The sequence below is a fragment of the Sturnira hondurensis genome, unplaced genomic scaffold (assembly GCF_014824575.4).
Source record: "Sturnira hondurensis isolate 20B ecotype Veracruz unplaced genomic scaffold, ASM1482457v3 Scaffold0000648, whole genome shotgun sequence".
Lineage (NCBI taxonomy): Eukaryota > Metazoa > Chordata > Mammalia > Chiroptera > Phyllostomidae > Sturnira > Sturnira hondurensis.
Genome location: NW_028073279.1, coordinates 12,755,101 through 12,766,321, shown reverse-complemented (window position 1 = coordinate 12,766,321; position 11,221 = coordinate 12,755,101). Strand labels below are relative to the sequence as shown.

General features: G+C 38.3%; 1 long non-coding RNA gene across 1 annotated transcript in view; it reads right to left on the bottom strand.

Moving 5' to 3' along the window:
- Nucleotides 1–6,280, bottom strand: part of LOC118985323 (uncharacterized) — a 77,228-nt gene extending 70,948 nt beyond the window's left edge. Inside the window, exon 1 of the long non-coding RNA XR_005066097.1 lies at nt 6,237–6,280. This is a non-coding gene — a long non-coding RNA (uncharacterized LOC118985323). The remainder of the gene's footprint in view (nt 1–6,236) is intronic.
- Between the last annotated feature and the right edge of the window lie 4,941 nt (nt 6,281–11,221).

The following is an 11,221-nucleotide window of genomic DNA, read 5'->3' as shown; positions in this document are numbered from 1 at the left end:
TATTTAATATATATATATATATATATATATATATATATATATATATATATATGAACTACTTTATCTTCACTTTCCTGGTTAAGACACAGAGAATCAGAGAGGTTAACTGACCCGGATACACAGCTAGTAACCAACCCAGCCTAGAGGTGGGCACTTGGCCTTCAGACACAGTGCTCTCAACCACTCTACTCTCCGGCCTCTGAGAATCAGTGATATTTCATTTCATGTTGTCCTTTAGCAACAAATGACAAAGACAAAACCTCTCCTTGGTATTGTACACCTGTTGGCAGCAGAACCTTCAAGGCTTTTACCCAAGTGCCCTGCTGCACAGACACAGATGGGAATCCCATTCAACAAAAAGAGGTGGCAGGTTTGGGAAGCACTGGCCACAACAGCGCAAATGACACAGGGAAGTGGCTTTCTCTTTGCTGGAGTCTTCCTATCATGAGAAAACAATTTTCTTTTTAATGCTTGCCATTCACCTGGACCATATTCTTCACATTGCATTCTGCAGTTTAACCCATCACTGACTTCAGAGCTAGGGGGATTCCCACTCCTTATAAAATATGTTCAAAGGAAGTAAGAAAATCTAAATCCTAATAGGCTTATTTCTTGATGAGAGTGCTGTTTTTGCCTCAGATTCATTCACGTGCAATGGAAAGAAGTATTCAAATGACAAGAGTTAAATTCAAAACATGTAGCTGCTTTCTGTTATTTTTTTTTGTGACTGAAAGCAAACCATTTAGATGTTTGTTTCCAAAAAGGCATCTGTCAGCAATCAAAGGGGGAAAATGCATAAAGCAAATGCAATTGTTTGGAGTAGCATTTCCTGGATCATGTTAAATGCTTGAATTGCTCCCCTTTATGCTCACCAAATAATTTTATTTTCCACAATAATTGTGATATTTAACATGTTTTATTTAATCTTGTTTTAAGGCTATTAACAACTGGCCACACTGTGAGAAAAGAGCGGTTGATACGTGGGAAAGGAGAGCTTCCACCAGCCTTTTAGAGAACAATGATAAAGTGAAATGCACCTAATTGTTCTGGATTTAAAACACTATTATTCAGCAATATTTATCATTTCTTTGTTTAAGACTACTGTCCCATTTCCTGTAATATCTTCTCAGGTATTCCATTCACAAAGTGAAATCTGGACTCTAGCTTACCTTGTGCCCCATTCATTCATAAATAATGGGCGTTCATGGGGTGTTCCAGTTCTGAGAAATGCAGTGGCTCAGGTAAGAGACATGTCCAACCTCAGAGGTTGCTCTGGGACAAACTTAGAAATTGTACGGCTGTGGGCCCATGAGTCCAAAATGTCTATGTGCCTTTATGCCCTGGGAAAATGCTAAAAAATGACTCTATAAAGCAAGAAAACTTGGGGTTTGTCTGCTTGTCAGAGTCAAGTAAGAAAAGATAACACGAAATAGGAAGTTGATTCAAAGACAGAAAACTGTTTTATTTCTTCTTGTTTTTTCCTTTTTTTTTTTTTGGTTTGTGCTATTTTACATTTTATATAGAATTTCCAACTTTTTCCCCTTTCATTCTCTGAATAGTAATCTAAAGAAAGACGAGGTCACTTTAAAGACGCTGCAGTTACACCAGGCCACAAACGATTTGACTGGCAAGCTCAGGACAAGATCCTGGCAGAAGGGCCATTTGCTTTTAGACACTGAAGACAACTTAACATTTCCTGTGCTAATGCAGACTCTGCTTCTGAAAAGAGATGCCAGAGTAATAAAGAATACAAAGATGCTTCTAAGAGTAATGACAATATCCATATTTGATGATAATTCTGAATACAGTCTCCTACCCCCACATTATTAGAAGAAAGCCTATTACAGGGAGGGATAAGAAATAAATAAACACCCTATTTATTGTCTTTGTGGTTGATAGTGTAGAACCAGCACATGCATCTTGCTTTAAATTATAAAACATTTCAGGTGCAAGTGGATAAATTTTGCTTTACTAAAATTATCTTTGTCCAAACAGCTATTTACCTGATGCTAAATGGTTAAAATAACACCTACTGGGGAAGAGGTCAGACATAGGAAAGCCGAAGCCACCAAATTTAACCTTCTTTAAACTCAAAATGTGTGCTAAATAAGTTTATCTAAATATTATTCAGTCAAAAAATGTGACTAGAAAAAATCTACTGGATAGTTAAGCTGTAAATGCACAACTTTATAAATAATCACAGTTCTATGGCCCTGAAAAATGCAGTAAATAAATTCTCCCACCCTCTGGCAGTGCCTCTATGGAAGACCCGCAGTACAGACAAGGTAATACCATTGCTAGGTTCCTGGGGAGCAAGGAATCGTTTATATTCAGAAAAAAATTAAAATGTGGTTGGTACACTGCTCTTATAAAGGTATTTCTGCAGTTCCTAATTTCACACGTTTTAAACAAATACAATATAATAAATACCAGGCATTCTCTTTACTTTTTGCTCCCCTTGGTCCTGAAGTAAAATGACTTAAAATTCAGCAGTTACCCAGACTTCTTCTCACTTAAAAAAATTCCTTTTTACAGCCATTCTTATTGGTAGGTCCATGTTGCAGTTTATTTTTTTCTGGTAAAGAGAGGATGTGTGGTGAAAACCCCTGTGATATAGATGGCATGGTTACAGTAAGGAAATCAGATGTGATTTTCCCTGAATAAATACTCATGTCAAGTTGAGCCAGAATTGCGTTAAAGTGAATTGATCAAGACTGACCATTTGATGTACAAAGAGTGGAAAAAGCCAGAATTAATTTTTACAAAACAGAAGGACACCCAAATTAGAGGTGGTGCCTAGCCTAGCCCAGGTTATAACTTGTAAAATATCAGTAATGTATTTCCTCACATTAAAACACACATCTAAATACAATGCCAGCCGGAACCAAAAATCAGAGGACCTGAATGTTGTCTTTTCATATTTATGTTCCTTCACAACCAAATTAACTCATGAATTAAATTTTTTTAAATAAGCTAAAGAAGGAGAAATATTTTTTAGGGTTTTGTGTGTGTGTATATGTATGTTTTCTCCTTGGAAAACCTGTTCCACTCTTCCCAGATTTAGTTTTAGACTTTTCATTTTGCTTCCAACGAGATGTGTAAGACAGAAAAACTAAACTGAACATTTTTTTTAATGCACAGCTCACGTTCTTGAGAAAAGTGGCTGTGAAAAACAGACACCGAATCAGACTTAAAGTCGAAGAAGGGGGGGGAATAGGGGGGAAAAAAGCCCAAAACATCGCATGATAGTCTCTAAGCAGTTCCATCTGTCAAGCAGAAATTTTAGGCTAATAGCCTGTGGCGATCTCCCTCCGCAGTCCACTACCTGCCTTTGTCCTATTAAATCTCTTTATTCTCCTTAAAAAAAAAAAAGAGGGGGGATTGGTTGTTGGAAGGAAAGGAAAAACCTTGCAGACCAAAATCATCTGAGTGATGAAGCCCTAATTTTAACCGCCTCTTTGATGTGTAGCAGTAGGTTTTTTGTTATTGAAAAAGGAGAGAGAAGACAGTACTAGGAGCAGAAGACTTTTCATCTCCACTTCACCTTGCCACTGGGTCTGTGAGAGATTGGTTCATTGTCAAGGAGATTTTTTTTTTTACCCATGATTCCATATGGTATGGACCGGACTACATGTTGCCCCACATGCCACTGCAAATGTTTTCTCAATTAGGTGTCTTATCTCCCGTGAGTTAGCATCAGATGAAGCTTGCTGACAGCGTAATGGCAGGGAAAGCTTCCGACGGCTCCATCAAATGGCAGCTCTGCTACGACATCTCGGCCAGAACTTGGTGGATGGTGAGTTGGCAGCCGGGACTGCTTTTTTTTTTTTCTTTTCTACTTTCCCTCCCTCTTTGACAAAATGTCCCAGACCTCACATTCATCAAATTCACATTTGATTTTTTTCACACTCTTCAGTGAGGCAGCCTCACACTGCTTCCTCTTGCCATCCTCTCTACCACTCTGCGACTTGAGTTCCCAGGAATACTTGCCCTGGATTTCCATGGGACAGTGCTTGGGAGTTGTTGTTTACTTGGTTTTGGGGTTTGGGTTTTTTTTTTTTTTAAGAATATCAGAAGTTTTAAGGCGGAGGTGGGTATTTTAGCCAAACCAGTCTTGAGGTAAAAGATAAAATAAAATGAAACATTTGTCCTGGCCATCAGGCTCTGGTCCCTCTCTCTAGCTGCACATTCCCTTTACTTTTGTTTTCAGGGACTATACAATGCGTGGTTTTTCCTGGGCTGAGGTGTTTTCTGAGGATGCATGTTGGGCACTGGGTGGAAGCAAGCCCTGGGTGAATTCCGGTCCTGTCCCAGTAACTGAATTGCCCGAAGTCACCTGGGAGAAAACTTATGGGTGCCCACTCCCCGTTTTCTCATCTAACTTATTATCCCTGTGTGTTTATGTCAGAGCCGGTCTTAAGTCGCTTAGGAACTCTAGCTCTGAGTGGAAAAGACCCACACATTCTATCTTTTAGTTACTCTGGGTACAAATAAAGTTTTAATCAAGTTCTGCCACGCAGCCACGGAAGGAGTTAACTCACATGTCATGGTCATCCAGGCCAGACAACCTTTGACATCTCGGATCTATAAGAGGTAGAGTGAGTTGGGAGGATGCACAATTGCTTATTGTCATGGGAGATGCAAGTCCTGTGAGGAGGAGAGTCCTCGAATCATTACCGCCCTCGTTAGGGTGGTGTCCGTTAAGGATTAATTCGTTAGCAGTGCATTTCTTGTTTTCCGTAATTATTATTCTTGCTGCAAGCGTGAATTCTTCCAGGGATAGAAAAAAAAGTTTGCTGCCAGGACAATGAATGTATTATCCGTTCCTAACTGGACCGTGAACTTCAGCTCATTTCACATAGATATCAGTTTAAGAAAAAAAAAAAAAGAATGAGAGAGAGAGAGAGTAGTGTGGAGGGGGAGACTGGCGAATGGAATTACAAGACAGGACTTGGTCAGTTTCATTGTATCATCTACGGAAAGAGTTCTTTCCCTTCCTGGACCAATGGTGGTATCATTTTGGCAAGTTCTAGGAACTCTGAGGACTGAAAGGCTGTTAAAAGTGAGCTACTGCAAGATCCTGTTCGCCTGCTTCTTGGGGTACAGAGTGTCCATCCTAAGGACTCTTGAGTTAAGGTGGTCCTGGGTATGTTGTACATGTGTGTTTTACCTTGTAATTTCTTAACTAGGCATAGAAACTTTACTGGTGATTTCAGGACAATGTTACTTTCAGCTCTTGCTTAATTAGACTAGCAGTAGATTATCCACTTATATCCTGAACTTTTATTCAGGGCACTTATTTTCCCATTAGAGTTTCTGCCAGCAAGAACAAGGTTTACTTGTATGCTGTGATGTTGCCTATTGCTTGGTCTAATGCAGCTTGTTAAACACTAGAAATGAATATACTGATTGGTTTAGCTATTATTTTCTAAGCTAAGTTGTAAACTTTAAAAAAACTGCATGCTGATGTCATATTCTGGGCAACATTTTACTTCCTTATATTTCAAGAGCTCATAGATTTTATAGACTGTTACCTTTTTATGGCAAATTGTGTCATTTTTTTTCTGACAAAGATCACCAAATGCTCCTCATTCTTTAACTTGGAAAACTGTCATTTCTTTTTGGTAAAGTTTACTTCGAAGTTGCTCTTCCTTTAAAAGTATTTTATAGATGTTTTACCACCGGGAATATAAAATATAAAAGTGGTGGAAACATTTAGCAATGCAGTTGACTAAAAATAAACAATGCTGTAAGCTCCCATGCTGCTGTTTAGACTGCATACTACAGGAAGTTTCTCTCAACTTCAGGGCTTCAAGATCTCTGCTTTGAAAAGGGGTGAGAAATCGGAGCACTCTTTGAAGAAGTTGCAGAAGTTCCCATAGAGAATTGATTTTTTTATTTCTCACAAAGGTGACCACATAGCAAGGCATTTTAGATCCGCCAGTTACAAATAACTCTGATGCAAACTTCTCATTATTGATGGGCAATCGAGAAGTTTGATGAAGGGGGAGAGGATTAATGAAAATAAGACAAATTTCACATTTCTCTTAGCTCTTCTCTTTCCTAGAAGAGCATTCACTCCCTCTCCCTCCACAACCCCACCTTGCTACCCCTAATAATTTTCTCCAACTAAGAAAAAAAATTTAAACTTGCCCCCCAACTGATGTGGTTCTTTAGCCAAAGGATAGTACAAGTTCTGAGTTTCACACTAAAGGCAAATAAAGCTTTAAAATTACCTCATGCGTCATCTGGCTGCACAGACTCCGGGCTGCATAGTGGGAACCTCCGGCTTGGTCCTCCCAGCATACAAAGGCAACTCAGTGAATGCCCCCTCCGCCCGCCCGGAGGCTCGGCCTCAGCTGCCAGCACTGAGATATGCAATTTTGCTTTTTAATGAATCGTAAACAATTTGTATGGCAAATGAGTTTGTTTGTTTTAGTTTGGGGGGCATATGTTGGACCAGGTTGTAGACAGTTATTACCTACTCCAAAATTTTAGGTGAGAATGAATAGAGCCCCAGATCACTCTTATTTTTCTAAAATATAAAGACCCACTAGAATGAAAGAAACTGGTTAATAAAAGACTGAGAATAACAACCTCTCTTCTCTTTCCCCTCACTTCTCTGTTCCACTCTATCCCCACCCCCTCTCATGAAGCTCTGGGCTTACAGTAGAAGTTCAACTGCACTTTCTGATAACTAACTGCAGACCAGTTGACTACATTAGTCGGGTTTCTTTTTTTAAGTATAAATTTTAGCTTTGTGTTTAACAGGTTACTTTTGTTTAAGAAGCGATTGTCTTAAAATCTGAAATACTGAGAAGGGCTTTCAGTGTCTTCTATGGCTTTTTGTTTGTTTGTTTTTGCTTGAAGCTGATGTCATTTTGAGGGATATCGGTTATACAATATGCTAAATACACTTTTGATATCAAAATGAAATGAGAAAGGGATCTTAACATTCAAAAATCAAGTGAAAAGTTCTATTCCAACCCTTGGAGATGTAAACAACTTAGAAGTTAACAAGCGACCAGGGTATAAGCGTGTACATTTTAACAGTAATTACCTTTGGCACTGCCACGTATAAGAAATCTTTTGATATCTGAGCCACTTCTCTATAATGCTTTAATCATGCAAATCAAGAAATAGATATCACATATCAAGTTCATTGAGCTATGTTGTGACATCTCTATTTGAAATCTTCCGACATAAAACTAAAGCGAAAACCCTCATGAAGTTTTCCTCCGTGCCAAACGCAGTGGAAGGGCCCTGGATGTATGTCTAAGCCTCCACATGCAGTGCTGCTCAGTGGACCTACCTTCCTTCGACCCACATGGTATTAAAATGAAAGCAGAATAAGCATTCTCCTCTTCTTAATCATTTACTGGTAACAAGGTGTCACAGGACTGTTTTTATGTGAATTACAAAATACACTTGTCTTGCTTCTGTGATCCAATTTAAAAACTTATAGTGACTATAAAATGAAGGCTATTAAACTATCCTGCTACCCCTATTAACCCACGCTAGGTTCCCAAGCACTTATTTTGAAAGCATTCTCTTTAGAAATTGCCATACAGTTTTTTAATCAATAAGCATTAATGACTTAATCCAAATTTTTATAGCTCAAACTTTGTATAACAAGAAAATATTTGAGCAGCAATGCTATGACCGATAAATAGATATGGAGAGATATAGATATGGATGTAGACATATATATGTATAAATTAGCAAAGTAATTCTGTGAAATACTGTCTTATTGTTTCAATAATTCTAAAAACAAAAAACTCCCAACTCTGTCTACTTCCCAAATGATTGACAGTCCTAACTGCTACAGACACAAAACTAAGAACTCATATTTCATGCAAACAATTTTGTTGTTGTTATTGCTTGGATTTATATCCTAAACTGTATTTATCACTTTAATTTTTAAATGTTAATTTTCAATTGAACAACTTTTGTTAGTGATTGTCTTCTATATTCCTCTGAGGACATTGTAATAAAGGTTTTTGTAAGATTTGTGTGCCTCTTTCATCATGGTGATTAAAATTGCTTGGACATTGTTACACTGGCTATAAATGAAAAGAATCAAAATGAGGGGACTCTATAAATAATTAATCATATCATATTCTCAGCACCCAGTACACTTTCAAAAGAAAGTGTCCCTGATAAACATATTTATACACATTCTATTTCAAGCATTTGTACAGGTTACCTGTGCTTACTTTAAATACACAATTGTCTTATTTTATCTACCATTATTAAAAAGTGTGACTGTATTAGTTTACAAGGATATTCAATCATTTTAAAGGTTTCTGTATACTCCAAACATTATTTTCTCACAGTATTAGCAGTTTTCAGCTATAAGCAAAATCTGAATGAAGTAGTTTTTAAAATTTTCTTCTACATACATTAAGTAATTATCTTTATTATTTTCTTCTAGGTTAGCTTCACACAGCTTTAAAAATACCACTTACTATGCTTAGGGAGAGGCATGTAGATTAAAGTATGTTCCTATTTTTTTTCTTTAAATCAAATTATGATCCAAATGTACTTCATTCAAAAATGTGACTGGTTACTTAAACTAGCATCTGTACTCCTACTATCTTTTTAGAAATCTTGATTTCCTGTTATTATGCTCATATTTCTCCTGTGAACTTTAGATCGTAAAATAAATGCTTTGTCCTTATTTTCTAGTAGATTTTCCTTCACCTGTCCTGAATATTGTCAGGAATGTTTCTAATTTAAAACCAAAAGAATCAGGGGCTGATTAGAAGACAGGAAATTGGAGGATTAAACTGTCTGGTTGAACTTCCTTTACTTATCAGCACTCAGTAACTTACACTGGATTACAAAATCAACAGGACAATTTTTACAATGCATTGTTTCTTCTGGATATTTACACATACATAGTGCGTGTGAGGGAGTGTGTGTGTGCATGTCTTTGTATACATGTGCACACACGTGTGTCTATCTGTGCACTCATGAGTATGAAAAGAAGTAGCAGCTGGTAGCTATAAGTAGATGTTTTTAAGGGGGATAGCTTTAAGCCAAGGGGTTTATACTATGGACATAAAAGTTCACTCAAAGACTATAATCCCAGGATATTCGCAAAACTTTCATATTAAAACTGTTCTGTGGAAACAGGCAAATAAGGAAATACTATAGGGAAAAAGCAAAATGTGCTATTTTGGAAATGCAAAATAGATGACAGAAGCTCTTATGCAGTCCATCTCCCGCAGTTCTGCTCAGGATTCCAAACACCCACGTTACTGAGTAGAGGAGGGTCCTACAAGGAGGGAGGGAGTTAATCGAAGAGACTCCCAAAGTCATTTTGAGATCCCCCTCTTGCCAACTGAGGAAGGAACCTTTCTTACTGGGACGGCAGGTCGGAATGGTCCAGGTGAGCATAAATTGGGAAATGAGTGCTTGGCAGGGAATGAAAGAGCAAATCAGGACAAGTGGGTAAGGATTCACCGTATGTCTTCAGATAATTTGAAACTGAAAATAACTAATACATACAAACCACTGTGTTAGGGTTTTACCATGTCATATATATTTGCAGAGCTGTGTTCTAGAAACCATGCTGAGCATTATTTTTCCTGACCTCACTCAGCTCGCCTGCCTTGCCCTCAATAAGTGTTTGTTAATTTGGCTTAAGAGAGTTCTAGGAAAAATAGGTAACCTTCTTTTCCTGCCTTTTATTAAAATGGTGGGTTCTATGGAGAAAAATAGAAGATGAAGAAAAGTGAAGTATATAATCTGGGAAAATTAGTCTGGTTGGTTAGATTGTTAGCTCTGGGAGTTAACATTTAGGAGCTTGTTCTGGGAAGCTCATTTACTCAAAAAATAGGTACTTCGTCCCCACGAAGGGCTGGGCTGGTGGGGGGTGGGAGGGGACAATCAGCGGCTGCTTCTGCCAGTAGCTATCATTCAAGCTTTAGAAGCGCCAGAGATCAACCTCTTTGTACCTAACTGAATATTTCACCCTAACAGTTAACACCGAGTGGGCACACACTGTCTCCTAGAATCTGTCCTAGGCACTCTACAATTTTTTAAATTTAATTTTCCTCGTAAACCTCTGAAGTAACTATGACTGCCCCACTTTACATACAAGGGAACCAAGCTTTAGAAAACGTTGCACACTGCCCAAAGACATGCACATACCTAGCATGGGCCACCCAGATTGCAGTGTCCACTGGCTTAACCTTGAACAAAACCTGTCATAGATGAATTGGTTCTTTTAGCCCTAGGATGTAATGGTATCCAGAATTTTACAGGATTAGGGCTATCCATTTGTCTGATGGTATAGAAGGGCAGGCACAAGTTGATTTGCTAAGAAAATAGAGGGAGAAAAATTATTATGTGTTGAAAGCAAGATAAAACAGTAGTGTTTTGCTCAGTACCTGTCCTAGACAAGTTGTGCATAAAAAGGTCCCTGTCATTGCACGAGAAACATCTAGTCTCGCCATGGACCAGAGCAGCTGCTGAGAGACATGAGCAAGTCTGATGCAAAGAATGCACCTTGTCATATTGAAGTACAGCATTTCATCTGAATATGGATGGTTCGGGGAAACCCAGTGTGTTTAAGCTCTTGCTGAATATTAGGAACATCTTTTCTCTAAGTAATTTAATCTCTATTTAGCAAATACTTTACTTGCTGTTTTAAACAGAACATACCATTTTAAAAAGCCATCCTTCCCAAAAAGACTCCTGCTGTTTGGCGTGCGCTCTCTCTCCCCCTCCTTCTCTTTCTCTCTCATAAGCAGAAATGCCAATATACAACAATATCACTGTTTACTATTTTCCATTGCCACAGGAATGGCTAATTAAAGGTTTATTCCAACATAGTTTTCTAAAAGAGAACACAAGATGCAGGATATATAGTGCCTAATGGCAACGATCTTAATACACTCACTACAAGTAAACATCTATTTTCCAGACAACTGCTGACTATAAACAATATGTCTCAGCCAGAGTTCTTTAATGGTGCCACATGTTGGACAGATTTTTTATTCCTCATAATCCAAGTTCCTTTTGTGGTCTTTGATGCGCACATGCTATTGCCCTGCTGACTGTCTGAAATGGATGATAATTGGGAAGAATGACCAGGTCAGAGGTGGGGGATGCATAACCCTCGGGAGAACAGCCCTCCACCAACTGGCCATGCAGGGGGCGCTCACAGGGAAGAGGCACTTGTAAGCTGAATTGAACATTCAGTAAATGCTGC